The following is a 17441-nucleotide window of genomic DNA, read 5'->3' as shown; positions in this document are numbered from 1 at the left end:
TTCTACACAACAATAAGTCCATACAAGGGATATTGCCTATTTGCTCTTCTAAGTTTATTTGGTTGATTCTCTTCTGGGGACAAGGGAGATTAGAGGGCAAATAGAGGAAGGAGCAATAATATAAGCATTCAGCATAAATACCAAAGACAATTTTTAAGAAAATAATTTTGTTTATATCCACCCAAAAATAAATAAATAAAATAAACAAGCTATCCACTGCTATCACTCTGTTGACCTTATTGATATGTATAAATGCAGATGTTGTCATCTTTGTATTTTTATATTTTTTTAGTAATCTTATACATCCACATTTTCCCAAGTATCATCGCGGTTCTCTTCCCTACTTCCTGGTGCTTAAATGAAAACACAGGGACATAGAGGCCAAAGACCACGTCTCTTTTCAATCTTAGTTTCATTTGCATGCATCAAAATATTTCATTCATAATAGGAGATCAATAATGAACAAATAATTGAATGAATGAATGAATAAGTAAAGGAATGAATGAATAAAAAATCAAAACAGCGTTTGATCCCCAAAGGAAATAATGTCTTAAGCACCTACTATGGGATCACTGTAGACTATATATAAGTATTCAGACTCCATATAATACTTAACTGCAGTGGCATAAATTAAGATGAAATTACTTTGGAAAATTAAGTCATACTGAATAATTGTATTTTATTTGAACAAACTATAAAGGATGGCATTTTTCCAACATACACTGTTATTATTTTATTCTCATTTTCTAAAAAATCTTCACTGACCTAATGGAAAAGTTAGTTTTGAGAAATTTTCTTTTGTATTTCAGTTTGTGTTATGAAAACCAGCAAACTTACACAGTGCCATTGATATGATACTCTTATTCCCAATTGTAATAATAATGTAAATGAACAGAGATTTCATTTTTTATTCAAAGTATTAGCAGTTTACAAATCTTTTTACCAAGAATAGAGTACCCCCAGTTAACTCATTTTCCTGTCTCTTTTTAATATTTCTTGGAAACCTAATGGTTCTAATCACCTGACTATAAAATACCAGATCTCACTTTGCTATGAGACCCTCAAAATGATTCTGGAAATAATTCTAAGCAAGAGAAAGCAAACATTATGTGAAATGTCAGCCTACAGATAGAAGAACATCATTTTCATATTCAGATAGCTTCTATTTATACATACACATGCACATAATAATAAAAATATAACAATTCACATGGGATTATTAGGAATTTTCCCTTTAAAAATATGCCTTAATTACTAACTTTACTGTTTAAAACTAATTTTTTCCTTAAACTTATAAGCCTAACTTAAAATACCATGATTATATTTAAGTCTAGAAAATTTGAGTGATTCAAGGAAGACTTTAATTAATATGTGTTCCTATTTACAAATTTGGTTAATTTATTAGCCATTTAAACTGAATTTATAAATATATCTTGAAAAAAGTGAAAGTGTTAGTCACAGTCATGTCTGACTCTGCAACCCCAAGGACTGTAGCCTACCAGGCTCCTCTGCATATGGAATTCTCCGGGCAAGAATACAGGAATGATCTGCCCAACTCAGGGATCAAATCCAGGTCTCCTACATTGCAGGCAAATTCTTTACCAACTGAGCTGCCAGGGAACCCGTAAATATATCTTTTTTAATTCTCTGGCTGACTAAATTTTCCCAGTTATATATATAATTCTTTAAAATCCATTAGGGCTTACCTTATATTCTACTAAATGTTCTGATACTATTTATAAATTGGTGAGATTTCAGTTTAAAGTCACAAATTTAAATCAATTACTCAATAGCACCTTTTAAATTGGATGTGCAAAACTGACTTATTACTCTTAAAGGCAAAAAATCTCTTAAATATTTCAAGTATCTGAAGTACCAAATATGCTTAGATTTCTCAACAAACGAAAAACTAGCAACACTGTTTTCTTGAACATTATTTTCCTTGTATGCTCAGCTGATCAGACTCATTGTGACCCCATAGATTGTAGACCACCAGCCTCCTCTGACCTTGGAATTCTACAGGTGAGAACACTGGAGTGGATTGCCATTCCCTTCTTCAGGGGATCTTCCCAACCTCAACCCAGGGATCAAACCTCCATTTCTCACATCTCCACATCTTCACCTTGCAAATGTCAATCCATTGCATATTTTTGGCAACATGAGCATACTTTATTTTTAACATAAGAAAACCTAGATAAAATATGTATTTAAATGCCTTAATAATACTCTAAGGAATTATTTGCTAAACTTCTATTAGTAGATATGATTAGAAGTTTACTTTGCCTTATATAATATTATATTTTCCATCTTAAATAAATATTATTATATTTTGGTAATAAATAGCAGCTATAATTTCAGTCCTTTATATAAATTTGGTATATCCATCTATTTCCAAAATTTGGTATCTCCATCTAATCATCTAATATTTCCCCTATTATTATTTTGAAAAGATTTAAATACAGAAGACTGAAATAGATACTATAAAAAGCATTCATCTAATCCCTATCAAAAGAAAAAAAAAAGGCTATCATTTACTTCATCTATGCTTCAGATTAAAATATATAAACTTTTAGATAAAATCATAGTTCCAGTATCATTCTTTTCTCTCCCATTCATAAGAAATTATCATTATTATGTAATTGGTTTTAATTAGGCTATTCACATTTTGAGAGAAGGAGAGAAGAAAGAACAACCTACACACACAATCAGAATGTGCAATAATTTTTGTGGTTGCTTTTAATTTGTGTAAATAATATCCTAGTCTATATAACACTCAAAAAGTCATTTTTTTCACTTATATACTTTCTAGAGTTATTTACATTGTTAAGTTAGATCTGGTTCATTTGTTTTAAGTGCTAGATAATAATCCATTGTAGGGATATATCCTAATTTATTTTTCCATTCCTCCACAATGGACATATCGATATTATAAATAACACTGTAGCTAATATTCCATTTCTCCTTCTTATGTACATGGGAAGGATTTTCTTAAGGGTGGGACAATCCAAGATAACTTTTTGCAATGATGGCAATTCTCTGTGTTATGGCTAGAGAGACTTGAAATGTGTCTAATGTGATTGATAAACTGATTTTTTTTTTCATTTTATTTCATTCTAATTAGTTTAAATGTAAATTTAAATAGCTGTATGTGATTAGTGGTCACTTCTTTTGTGGGGGGAGGGGAGGGAACAGTACAACTTTAGAATATATGCCCAGAAGTAGAACTGCTAGGCCGTGTGGTATATACATTTACAAAAATTTACTGACTTTTGCTCTTCAAAGTGACTGTGCCAATTTACACTCGCACAAGCAGGGTTACCCCTGGCTACCCTCTGGACAATATTTGTGCTTGTCAGATTTTTCCTTTTTTCTCAATCTGAAAAGTTAAAAACTGAATCTTGCTTTTGGCTTAATTGGAATTGATCCTATTAGTAGTAAAAATAAAACTTTTCATAATTTTTATTGACCATCTGGGTTTCTGCTTCTGTGAAACAGATACTGTCTGCATATCAGTATTCTTTTCCCAACAGGTAATGTCTTTTTCCTTGTTAACTTATAAAAGCCTTTTTAATTCCTACTCTTTCCCAGTTCTACCCTGACAACTAGTTTCAAAGAAATCTGGACTTAAAAAACTTTTTACCACTCTGGTCAACCACTTTTTATACACCATGGACCTGGGCATGTGCTAATGCTGACACTAACCATTTCCCAATCTCACAGAGGGTCCAAGACGGAGGTCTGCAACCTTGCCTTCCAATGTGAAATATATGGTATCTAGTCTGTTCTCGATACTGGGATTTCAGGCAGAGCTAAGTACACAGAAGTTCAACTTTTGTATCTTATTTATATTTTCATGAGCATTTGAGTATACTCTTTGGATCTGTTTTCAGATGAGTATATTTATAGGGTATTTATCAGAAATGCTGAACAAATGAATTCAGCATGTTAATAAAATGTTATAGATTTATGATTAAGAAAAATACAAATATAAGCATATATAATGAGTTCCTGAATAATAGATCTCATTGTATTTAATCTATTGAATATCACAGTCTTGCTGGGACCAACTCTTGGACTCATAAGGATCAAGAATAATGTGAACACATCTCATCCTCAGAGACAGACTACAAACCAAAATGGGCAGAAGCAACTATGTGCTCCTTTACCATCAGTTATACAGAGAGAGGGGGATAAAGGCATCAACTCTACCAACCATGTGTTCATTACCGGAAATTTGAATACTGAGAAATGCATTTCTCCTTTATTTATTTTTGAGGAAGAGACAATCATAGGAATTTCAATTTAAAGCCACTGAGGATAACTTTGATTTCAAATCCGTAGTCAAAGAGTACAGTAGTGACTGACAATGGCTAGGAGATAGGATAGGCCAAACTAGACAGCATATTAAAAAGCAGAGACACTTTGCAAACAAAGGTACATCTAGTCAAAGCTATGGTTTTTACAGTAGTCATGTATGGATTTGAGAGTTAGACTATAAAGAAAGCTGAGCACCAAAGAATTGATGCGTTTGAACTATGGTGTTGGAGAAGACTCTTGAGAGTCCTTTGGACTGCAAGGAGATCCAACCAGTCCATCCTAAAGGAAATCAGTCCTGAATATTCATTGGAAGGACTGATGCTGAAGCTGAAACTCCAATACTTTGGCCACCTGATGGGAAAGAACTGAAAAGACCCTGATGCTGGGAAAGATTGAAGGCAGGAGGAGAAGGGGACAACAAAGGATGAGACGGTTGGATGGCATCACTGACTCAATGGACATGAGTTTGAATAAACTTCAGAAGTGGGTGATGGACAGGGAGGCCTGGAGGGCTGCAGTCCATGGGGTGAAAAGAGTCAGACACGACTGAGCGACTGAACTGAACTGAACTGATCCAATGTGTGTGTGCTTAGTCGCTCAGTTGTGTCCAACTCTTTGCAACACCTGTCCGACTCTGTGGCCCACCAGGCTCCTCTGTCCATGGGGATGGACAAGAATACTGGGCAAGAATACTGGGGTGGGTTGCCATGCCCTCCTCCAGGAGATCTTCCCAACCCAGGGATCAAATCCAGGTTTCTCACATTGCAGGCAGATTCTTTACCATCTGAGCCACCACTGTGAGAAGAGTTCAATTTCTCCAACAAATCTTTGGGAGATAAAGCTGAATAAAATGAATTATGTTTCAGTGGTGACATGAGAGATGGCCTGGACTCATGGGACTGACATGGTCACAACCAGGATCCTAGAATTATGGATACCAGGAGAAATTTCCGAAAAACGAGTTATCCAGAATATTTTCTATTATCAAGGTCCACAATTTTCTGCATCTCTGGGGACACAGGAATCTAGAAGATGGGATCTAGGAAGCAAAAGGCAAAGATTTTGCTTTCTCAAATTAGAAAGATACTGAATTTTGCATGAAGCACCAAAGACGTTTAAGCCCTTTGATGTAATATAAAAAATTTCAAGTAGCAAACTGAATTCACAAAATGTCCTTTGAATTTATTTTTTTTAATTTTATTTTATTTTTAAACTTTATAATATTGTATTAGTTTTGCCAAATATCGAAATGAATCTGCCACAGGTATACATGTGTTCCCCATCCTGAACCCTCCTCCCTCCTCCCTCCCCATACCATCCCTCTGGGTCATCCCAGTGCACCAGCCCCAAGCATCCAGTATCGTGCACCGAAGCTGGACTGGTGACTCGTTTCATACATGATATTATACATGTTTCAATGCCATTCTCCCAAATCTTCCCACCCTCTCCCTCTCCCACAGAGTCCATAAGACTGTTCTATACATCAGTGTCTCTTTTGCTGTCTCGTACACGGGGTTATTGTTACCATCTTTCTAAATTCCATATATATGCGTTAATATACTGTATTGGTGTTTTTATTTCTGGCTTACTTCACTCTGTATAATAGGCTCCAGTTTCATCCATCTCATTAGAACTGATTCAAATTTATTCTTTTTAATGGCTGAGTAATACTCCATTGTGTATATGTACCATAGCTTTCTTATAAAGTCTACAAAAGTTCTAGCTTTGACAGTGATTTTTTAAAATGTGTTTTATTTTATTGGTGTACAAACTTGATTTCTTTTCGTTCAGGTAAAGAAAGCCCTTCACCTCTAGAGTCTTCACTGACTTTATTCACTATAACCTTCTTTTTACCATTAATGTCTGCTTCTTAAATAAAATTTCTTTTAGTCGCTAAGTAGTGTCTGACTGTTTCGACTCCATGGACTGTAGCCTGCCAGCCTCCTCTGTCCATGGGATTCTCTAGGCAAGAAATGTGGAGTGGGTAGCATATCCCTTCTCCAGGGGATCTTCCCAACCAAGAAATCGAACCTGAGTCTCCTTCATTAAAGGCAGATTCTTTACTGACTGAGCTACAAGAGAAGCCCTTACCTTGGCACCTTTCAATAAAATGCCAAAGGACCTTCTCTTCTGATGTTGTACAGGGATTCTGCAATTGAGTATCCTGGTGCCACAACCACCCATCCACCTCCCCCCACCCTCATTATCACAAATATCAGCAAACCTGTAGCTGACTAGAAATTTCCAGATACGCCTGGGAAGACCAATTTCCTATTTAGGGAAAAGAATTCTAAGTGATGGAGAAAAGGAATTGTGTTGTAGTTGATTAAGTAATATAAACTACTTGCTAACAATAAATCAATTCTACAATTTCCTTCTTGCCCTCCAAGTAATTCTATGTTCTTGATTCTAAAGATACTTTCAAAAAATATTTTAAAGCCTATTGAAGTTTCTTTGCCATCACATAAACATAAAATGGAAAGAGTAAAACTCTTCAGCTTCTAGATGAAACCCCCATCACTCCCAGCATCAGTACAGCGTTATTTTCACTGTGGTATGCATTTGAATATTCATTGGAAGGACTCATGCTTAAGCTGAAACTCCAATACTTTGGCCACCTGATGAGAATAGTTGACTCACTGGAAAAGACCCTGATGCTGGGAAAGACTGAAGGCAGGAGGAGAAGGGGTCAAGAGAGGATGATATGGTTGAATGGCATCGCCGACGTGATGAACATGAGTTTGAGTAAGCTCCGGGAGTTGGTGATGGACAGGGAAGCCTGGAGTGCTGCAGTCCATGGGGTCGCAGAGTCGGACATGACTGAGCGACTGAACTGATGCATTTTTTGTTCTGCTTTGTTCCTCCCGTTCTCTCCATCTTAGACAAACATTCTCTACAGTTTCTTTTGTATCTTCTTGATACTTCCTCCAAATATTTTAAACCTAAGGAATAATGTTATGCCACATACTGTTCTATGACTTTTTTCTCTTCTAACTTAATATATCTCAGGCAATTTTTCATTTGAGTACATATATGTAGGCTTACCATATTTTTTGGTAGTTGCATAACTCACTTTCTTTTCTTAACAGCCACTTGGAGCAACATCCAGGCATGTGTAAGAAAAGAAAAAAAATGTTCACAGACCCTAATTAGCATAAAAGTTATACGCACATATAAAAAGTTGAATTCACACACACACACACACCTGCTGTTGTCAGCTAACAATGTAATATTTCAGGTGGATGCTCAGTATTCATAGAAAACCCAAATTGCATGTTACTGCTATATAGACAGATTATGTGCTAAAATGGATATTGCCTTCCTTTTATTCAAGGAAGTGCAATGTTTTGTCTGCCAAGAATTTGACATTTTCCTTAAGGGTAAGATGAGAAAATATTTAAGTAGGCATTAAAGGAAAGCAGAGAAACTGGAGCAGTAATAACAAAATGCCAGTAAAAGGAGCACACGAATTAGCCCTAGCCCTTTAGGCAAAGGTCAAAAGACTATAGAATAGGCCTATCAGATAACGGTTTAAAAAAATCTCCACAGAAGTCTAGCATAACATGGGAATCTGTGACTATTCATAGCCAAAATATGCCTATAGAAGAGACTGACAAAAAATTATCAGGTAGGAAAACTATCCGAGCAGATGATCCATCCTTTCCAAGCTGCCTCTAATCCTAAGAACAGGCAAATCAATAATTCAGCCTTTAGCGCTGTCTAAAAACGTACAGCAGAGATGGTACAATTTAGTAAATGCCATCCATCCACAAAGCCCATCCCAAGCCAATTTCCAACAGCCAACATTTTCCATCTTATTTTCTCTATAATATTTAGCTTTTTGCTTTAATTACACTTGATATTTGTAAAGAGAAAGCTGGCGTTGTAATAATTGGATAGATTTTTTTATCTGTGTTGGCAGAGACAGAATTTTCTCTTATATTTGAGGAGCAATACAAAAGCAAAACTTCCTTTTCTCACAAACTCAATGCCAAACTATCCTCTGAGTCACATAGTCTCTTCAAATCCTGCTATTCTGAAAGTCGAGATGTGCTATCTTAAAGCTGCTGCCAGAACCACACTGTTCCTCAAGTCGTAGCAAAAACTAGCAGCCACAGTTTGACAAAATGCACACCTCTCTGAGACAGTCTTTCTTTTCCTCCTTCTTTCTTTTCCACTTCCTTCTGAATCCCCTCATTTCTCTTTCTTTCCTTCTATCCTTCCTTCATTGCTTTTTTCCCTTCTATTCTTCTTTCTTCTTCCCTCTATATTTCTTATTTAGGATCCCAGAGAGAGCAAAGTAAGGACGATCTTTCAAAATCAGAGCACCAAAAGAAAATTTGGGGGAATCCCAATATAGCAAGGAAATTCTCCTCTTAGACAAGTCTTTCCCAACAAGATAATTCCAGACTGTGCTTCAGAAACTCAGAACAATACCTTCATCCTTAAAAAGGAATATAAATCTCCTAACAGGAAAAAAAATTTTGAATTAAAGATTTTAATAGCTACAAAACATTGTAATTATTGACAATAAAGTTTTACTTATTAATATTAATCAAATATAAATGTATTCCTAAACTTTTTCATCATTAAATAAGTACTTAAAATTGCATTATGAAATCTTGGAGAGGAATGCTCTTTAATATGTACTAATGGCATTGTGAGTTGTCTGGCCAGACAAAATTCAAATATACATATCTGTAAACAGTGTTGCAAAGCCGGTCTCCAAGTTCGCATTCTCTTCAATTAGCATCAGTATTTTTAAGCAGCAGAAACACTTCAATTTTTAAATTCACTTTACAAGCAAAATAGACAATTCTACAAGCACAGAGCTACCAAAATTTCCATTCATATATTCAAAATACCTGTTTTGAAAGGACAATTACCTGTTTTCAGTCACAACTTAGGTGTAAATCTCTAAAATTTTAGCTGACAGGTTTTACTATGTAATAAAACATGTCAAATTCAAACTGACAAGTGGATTTCATTTTTTGGAGGGTTTTTCCTAACACCTTTTCCCATTATAATACAAGTACTACTTAGCCATATGATTTTCTGCAAAACTTAACCAAAAATGTAAAACATAATGTATGTCTCAACATCTCAACGCTCTTATGGAAGGCTCTTCGGGGAGGGAAAGAGTCATGCTAAATTCAGAAAAGTGGGCTGTCTGTAAACGAAGAGGCTTCCAGCTTTCATCTGCTCGAGGTACTTGCATGCTTGCCTTCTAAACCAGAACAAGGACAGTTAGCCCGTCTCTTGTTGTGGCTCTGAAATGCTTCAGTTACTTAGTTTGTGAACTTAGAATATCACACTGTCCAGCACATTTATTCTAAACAGATGATCTGCGCACCATAGATGTCAGCCAATATGCTTAACCACTGAGTTTGCAGCTTATCTTTTATTGCAGATCTGGAGAGACGTAAATGCAATCATTCCATTTAAGCATGTACACGGACCATTGTTTAATCAAACTGGAAATTATAGGATAATACACTATGTTAACATATTTTAAGTCACAATTGATATTGGAAATAAATACTGACATAGCACATCACATACCTACTAAAGGGCTTTTTTTGTGGGTATTCACTTCAGTTTGGTGAGTGGTGAGAGATTCAAATAGAGTTCATGAAAACTGTGTGTATGTGTCTGTATATGTGTGTGTGTAAAATCTGTTCCATCACTCAGTCACTAGCATGGGCATTAAACAATAAAAATTGGTACTCGAGCCCAGCTTCAACAAAACTTCTTAATTTTGTGCCTTATTCTTAGATGAAAAGAAAAAGGCGTAAGACTATATTTGCATACCAGCTTTTAATTATTTAACTTTTTAACCTAGCAATAGATATTTACAATCTTAATTGTTCATGCGATTGCCTCAGTGTTAAATAGAAAATTATATTTATGTATTATCAAATGTGGTATAACAAAAGAAAGCTTCCTTGTTAGAAAAAGTGGACTACTACTGCCCCCTTCTGATATGAAAAGTGAAGAACAGTTCTTCTCAGGACTGGAAAAGACACTCTACGTTAATCCCCTAAACAGCTGTTTCAAGTCAGATTTATGCCAATTCTTTTCTGATTTACTAATAAATCCCTCATTTTTCTCCTAAAATATTGAATATCCTAATGTTTTAACATTGTGAGCTACCTTCCTAGGAAACACTATAGACTCAGGGAATCCTATTAATTCTTAAATACAATCAAACACCTTTATTCAATCTGAGCTTCAAATTAAATTCTGGGGGGGGGGGGGGATCATCTTTTAAAAAATATTTGAAATTTTATCATCACTGGATTTACATTTGGTCATATGAAAGCTAATAAAAATCTATACCTGCCTTAATCATGTTAAATGTCATGTTGCCTCGCTTTTTACCAAATTCAAGCTGATCCTCACAGACACACTCATTCATTACATTCCTTTATGACATAACATAAAGGGCAAAAGGCAGCATGATAGATTAAAAAGATATTATGGTCCAATATTAATTACAGTATCAGCACCTTTTTCCAGCTCAGACTGCATATAAATGTCTATTTTCATTTTAACACTCGGAACATACTTTTGAGAGAAAATGGATCCAATGCATAGACAAAGTCAATGGGCATTTTCGTTGGATATTCTCACGCCAGGCTGGCACCATGTATGAGCAACCTAGATAATTCGGAATATCTCTCTTTAACCCAATTTAGGTTTTGTGTGATTATTTTAAGAATGTGAGATTGTGAGATACGCAAATCACAATGTGGCCAAGTATAATAAAACAGAAACATAAAATTTAAAAATTCTTCTCCATAAAACTAAAACTCCAATATCTTTTTTCCAAAGAATTTTACAGAAGTATAACAAAATAATCATTCTCAGATGTAAAAGATTAAAATAAATGGTACGGCATTCTTAAATTACAATAGTTTTCTTAATGTTGGGTATCTTATAGTAAACTTATGAAAGCTTCCACTAGTAAAATTGTACACAAATCAACAGTAACTTGTAATACCATTTAAATATGTCAAAATAAAAATACTCACTATTTAGAGCATATTTCATCAAGCTATGAATTTGTATTTAAGATCAACCTCAGAAAAAAATTCAGCTTCAATCAGGAGTATCATGCTGAACCTTCAAATAAGCTTGCTAACTGTTCCTGTTATTTCAAGGAACAATTCATATTTTACTGCTAAAGTCCTCTTATTCCATGTAATTATTACCCAGATCTCATTTCATAAAAATTTTGCTTTCTGAAAAATAATGATCTGATATTTTTTTCAGTAGTTCCTGCTGCTTATTTCAGGGTTGTGTTTCTTTTCCCCAATGCAATTTAACTTTCACACATTGAAAATGACAGCCACTCCAATTTGGTGACGCAAAAGAACTGACTACATCAGGCATAACTAGATTTAATGACATGTTTCTCAACGCTATATCTTAAATTGGAAAGTCCTACTCTGGATAAAGCATGTACAATGCCGGAAGTAGCACCAGGGGGATAACTTCTGAAGGCGTATGTTTTCATCTATCAAATTAGTGACTCTCCTATAGCTCATCCTTTTGACCAGGAGTTAACAGTAGGGTGAGGATTGCTGACTTGTTGGTTATTCTCCTTTCCTGGGAATCTCTGACAGAATCACTTCTAGCCACTAAAAATCTGTGGTGTGATCCAGATGTTTGCATTCCACTTTTTCTCTTCAGATTCTTCAAATATATACAAAGAAATCTGTCTATCTTCAGAATAATAAATCAAATGAGAAAGCAATTTAAATCATAATCCTATTTTTAAGAAGCAATAATGATGGCACAAGGCAGAAAAAACTAAAATGCATCTGATTTCTAGCTTTAACTCTTTGACTACATTTAATTACAGCCCTCATTTTATTATCACTACCAACAGGCATATGTGGGGCACCTTTGAATACATTCTCTCTGACACGCAGAGGCCAATTCTCTCTGAATGCAAACTACGCACAGTACAGCTGCAAAGTGTTGCTGCCGGCGTGCGGACACTACAGACATGCAATTGTTGCCAAGTTGAATATCTACCTAAAAAAAGAGCCAGGCATTAAGGTGTCAGGCAGATGAAGGCTTTAGGAATATTATACATTATATCCAGAAATTTCTCATTTGCCTCGCACTTCAGAAGGAAGAAGATACCTCATATTTCACTCATACATGAAACAGCAATATGAACAGCTAAAATATCGCTATTATAACCAAAAGGGCAGCCAAAGAGAGCAAATGTTATCTATGTAGATGAGAGGAAAAGACTAAAAAAATTCAATCCTAAATTCTAATTTTTAATCCATAGGTACCAATTAACCAAATGTTTAAAATATTTGGGAAAATAACTAGGCTTTCCATATTCTGTGAATATTTTAGTATCTGTGAATATCCTGCTTCTTTATAATTTTGTGATATATTCTCCAACCCATATTCTAAGCGTGGTAGATTTGTATACTAATTATGAGAATCATAAAATGTGTTCAAGCAGAACAAAAACTGAGGAGAAAGGGTGCTTTCACAAATTACAAATACAGCTATTATACCTGTTACAGATGAATTCCAACTATAAGTAAAGATTTTTTTTCCACAGTTGATCGTGGGAGTTCATGATAACTATAGGTATGATCAAGGCTTATTTCAATGCTTTGAAATGTCAAATGAGTAATTTTATTCTCTTTTATTTTTAAACTATTTGCAGAGACAACACAAAATTATATAACGTTACATTTATTTTAACCTACACTTCTTCCTTCATAAGGTTGCTTGTCTAAACATTTCACTAACATTGTGCAATTTTAAACTGAGAAAAAGAACAAAGTTACAAGTGTGACAATTTATCAGGAATAGATTAAGTGACAGCTGTAACTAGAATCAGAATTAGTAGATTATTTTAATAGTTCCAGGAAGAGTATAATTTACAAAAGTACATTTGAATGATGTTAGGAAGATAGCAGGAGGAATTATTTGCTTAGCACAAAATGATATTTTTAAATTAAACTTTGGTAATGCTCTCTCCACTAGAATTACTGTTTAGTAAATACAGAGATGTGTCTCTTGACTCAAGAATTCAATGCATCAGTTGGATTATTGACATAAAGCAAAAATGATTATTTCCCAAAACTTTTGCTCAAGTCATGGAGTCTGCAAATCTATCATTTTTAATATCAATTTTTGATAAATTGTCCTCTCATCATGTCTAAACATTTCCAAATTTTTTGATTTTTCAAACTGGGTGCCTCTCATTTTTTTCGTAATCCAATTTCTAAGAAAGAATTTATTTAAGCAAAACTTCATTACGTCCCATTACCAAGACCCTAAGAATGAGGAAGCTTTCTTTTTTTTCCTTCAAAAATTGCCTGAAACAATACTCCTCCAAGAAGTCTTGACCATTTAAGAGACATTAATCCAAATTCTCCTCAAGTCTGACACCTCCACAGTCTGTACTAGGGCTTCCCAGTTGGATCAGTGGTAAAGAATCCGCCTGCCAATCAGGAGACCTGGATTTGATCCCTGGGTCAGAAAGATTCCCTGGAGAAGGGAATAGCAACCCACACCAGTATTCTTGCCTGGAAAATTCCATGGATAGAGGAGTCTGTACTACCAGAAATAAACAACTCACTTGACTTCAATGTAAATATATATGTGTTCCTTGATATGCTATTTGTGACACATCTTTCATTATCTGCATCAGTAGGTTCTTCTGTTACTCTATCCATTCGTATGCCATTACTTAAAAAAAGGGAAAACCTTCCGGAAGAACCATTTTTCCTTGCACAATGATGTATATGTGTGCGTGTGTGTGTGCTTAGTCACTTCCGTCATGTCTGACTCTTTGCAACTCTATAGACTGTAGCCCACCAGGCCCCTGTGTCCAAGGGATTCTCCAGGCAAGAATACTGGAGTGGGCTGCCGTGCCCTCCTCCAGGGGGTCTTCCACATCCAGGGATCCATCCCGTGTCTCTTAAATCTTCTGCGCTGGCAGGTGTGTTCTCTGTCACTAGTGCCACCCGGGAAACCCCAGTGCTGCGTATACTTATGCACTTATTAAGATGACGAGTATGATGATGACAGTAATGACAAAAAATATTATCATTATTTTCATCAGTGTTCCTGAAAAGGGAGAAATGCAATTTGGGAACTGAACTGAATGTTAATAAACTGTTCAACTCCAAATTTTATTTTTTTTTAATTTCTCTTTCTAAACACTCCGTCTTTAGAGAGAATAAATCAGATAACTACTTATTCTATTTGACTTTTATAAATTCTATATATTGCAAAACTGAATATGTTTAGCAGGTCAGTGAAGGTTTCAATACTCATTATAAACTGAATCATGACTAAACAAAGACTTAAAGGAAAAAAATTACATGATACCTTTACCCTCATAATGATTACCTTCTCTTTTAAAGCGAAATAACTTTTTAATACAGAGCACAGTCTCTAAGCTATGGATATTCTTATAGTCTCTTTTAAGTCAAAACTATTCACTCAATATTATATTTACATGGACAAAGGTAAAGATATTTTCTCTGTTAACGGATACAAATGTTTCCTCAACAGAGCCAAGGAAAAAGAACAGTAAATGAGTTATAAATACATAGATTGAAGAATAAGTAGATAGGTAAATAGATATATGTTAGAAATGCAGATAGATTTGAGCTGTGTTACATTTTATATATTGGTTTAACAGGAGAAAAGAATTGTTTAGTAGAGTAATACCCTTTATTTATGGTAATACATTTAATTTAGTCTCCAGTTTGCTGCATGTTTTTGAGGTTTTCTAAAAATAGAGCAAAGGAATTGTACAGTCTCTGGACAAAAACACGGGGAATTTGACACCAGCCAATCAATTCTTTCTAATTCTGAATTGTAATCAGAAAATCGGGACCTATCAAAGTTCTATCATAGAACTCAATAAATGGCCACATGTAAACTCAATAAATGACCATGTAAAAAATAAGTGAATAAAAAGAAAACTGAACATCAATCCAGACTAAGACACAATCATAGAAGGATGTATTTATAATTGAAAAATAAAAGAAAATGTAACTTGAAAATATTTATGAATATAAATCTTCATATTGCCATTTAAGCTACAGTTCTATAAATGCAAGCATTCCATACATGAAAGCAGTTATCAACAGAAATTAACACTTAATCATTATCATAGTTTCACCTGGAGAAAAGTTCTTAATTTTACCCATGTCTAAGCAGTACCTTTCTAAACGGATTTTGAATAAACTCAGAAATGACATCACAAAACAATTAGCCAAGTTCATCAAGGACATTCATTCCAAGTACATCAAGGCTTGGAAAGGAATGACAGCTTTTTAAAGGCAGCTCGTCTCCGTGAAATGAATTGTTTTCTTGAATTTCCTCTGTTAGAACTTGTACAGCTGGACACATGCAGTTGATCGTTACTAGAATTTGCATGAATGTGTATGTGCTTGTGAGTGGCCACTATGTGTGAAGTCTAAGGGGACAGCTCCATGTTAATGAGAAACCAAGGAATTCCTCTAGCAGCATCTGGCATAAGTGTGAATCACATAATTTAAAGCTGTCTTACACGCCTGGTTTCAAATTTTAGGTCTTCTTTCTTTAGAAGCACTTTAGCCACTATAATATTAAAGGGGGAAGTGTTTTCCTTCGTGTCCAAGTAGCAATTATGAATCAGAATACCACCACCCCATGCACTCTGATGGTACAGAACGACATCAGGCGCTCATAGCGCTGTTTGCAGTAAAACTTGAAAAGGCAGACATCCCACAGTCAGGTGCATACCAAGCTGACAGTTAGCCTCTTATGAGCACAAGCCTGCAATCTATAGGCCAAGTGATCAGTCAACCCACTTCGTTCTAATGCTGAACCCTCTGAATATGAAAGTCCACCTTGTTTTATCCGGCTCAGAGTCTTATTTTTTTATACCATTCTTTGTAAAGATTATAATGTAGATACTTATCAAAACTTTAAGACTATGTTGCCAACAGTTGTCATGCCAAAACCAAGAGTGGTGTGAAATTTGAAATCAAAGTTGCTTTTATTTGAATTAAAAATAATTGGCCGCATATTTTAATGATGTCACTAAGTTAAACCCATGTCAAGTCTTCATTTTGATAACTGTTCATGTACAAGTGAACAGCTTTACAACATTGAAGACACATTTTCACAGCAAAGCAAGGTTGTGATTAACACTAAAACATAAATGATTTAAACTGTCCTCCTCTGGTACCCCAAATCTTAACAGATTGCTTTAATCCCCTCTTTTTGGTTAAGATTTTACAGAAATGTCAAGGTATAGATAGAGTAAGACTAGCACTAAGCCGAATCTCAAATTTCTTTTATGTATGCTACTGTATATTTCATATCAAATTAATATGCAGAGTAGAAAATATATGACAGGTCTAAAAATTAGGAGTTCTCATTTAAAGTACATTATTTTAGCAGAATTATCATGTGGCATGCAGAGGTGAAAAACTGTGGAAATAATGTTTTATCTCAGATAGCAAAAATACACCCCAAAATTGGCAGCAATGTGACTTATATGTAAATCTATATATTTACTATATTTATTAGTAAATCTATATTTCTAAAGATAATGAGTCACAGCACAAAATTTTATTTTCCTTAATAAAATTGCAAAAATTTTGAATGGAAATTAAAATGATCAGAAACCATTATATTAAACTGTTTTAAGTGTGAAATTTTTGTGGCTCTAGTGTCTTCAGGAATTTTACTACGTGAGCATTCTATATGTCATTGCTATTTGCTTTACTTTTAATCAAGTCTCAGTGTAGCTAGGATGGCTTTGAAAATGAACCCTCTCTGTGTTTACTGTAAAGAAGGTTAAGAACACATATGAATGTGCCTCCTAATAGGGACTTTCCCTAAACATAATAAGCAGCTAGTAAAAGGCAATTCTGTCTCAGCTGTCAATAGCCCTAAAATTAGAGTCTCTGGTTTGATCATCTTAATACAATATGCAAAGTCCTCTTCAGAAAACCAGGACCAGCCCTAATGGAGATACAGCACTAATAGACAATACTAATAGATAGTACCAAGTCATTTTATTTTCCAGGAATAATCTCAGTATATGGAAAAATTAGAAAAATAAAAAACTTTCT

The sequence above is a fragment of the Bos taurus genome, chromosome 7 (assembly GCF_002263795.3).
Source record: "Bos taurus isolate L1 Dominette 01449 registration number 42190680 breed Hereford chromosome 7, ARS-UCD2.0, whole genome shotgun sequence".
NCBI lineage: Eukaryota > Metazoa > Chordata > Mammalia > Artiodactyla > Bovidae > Bos > Bos taurus.
Note: the sequence above shows the minus strand (reverse complement) of the source record.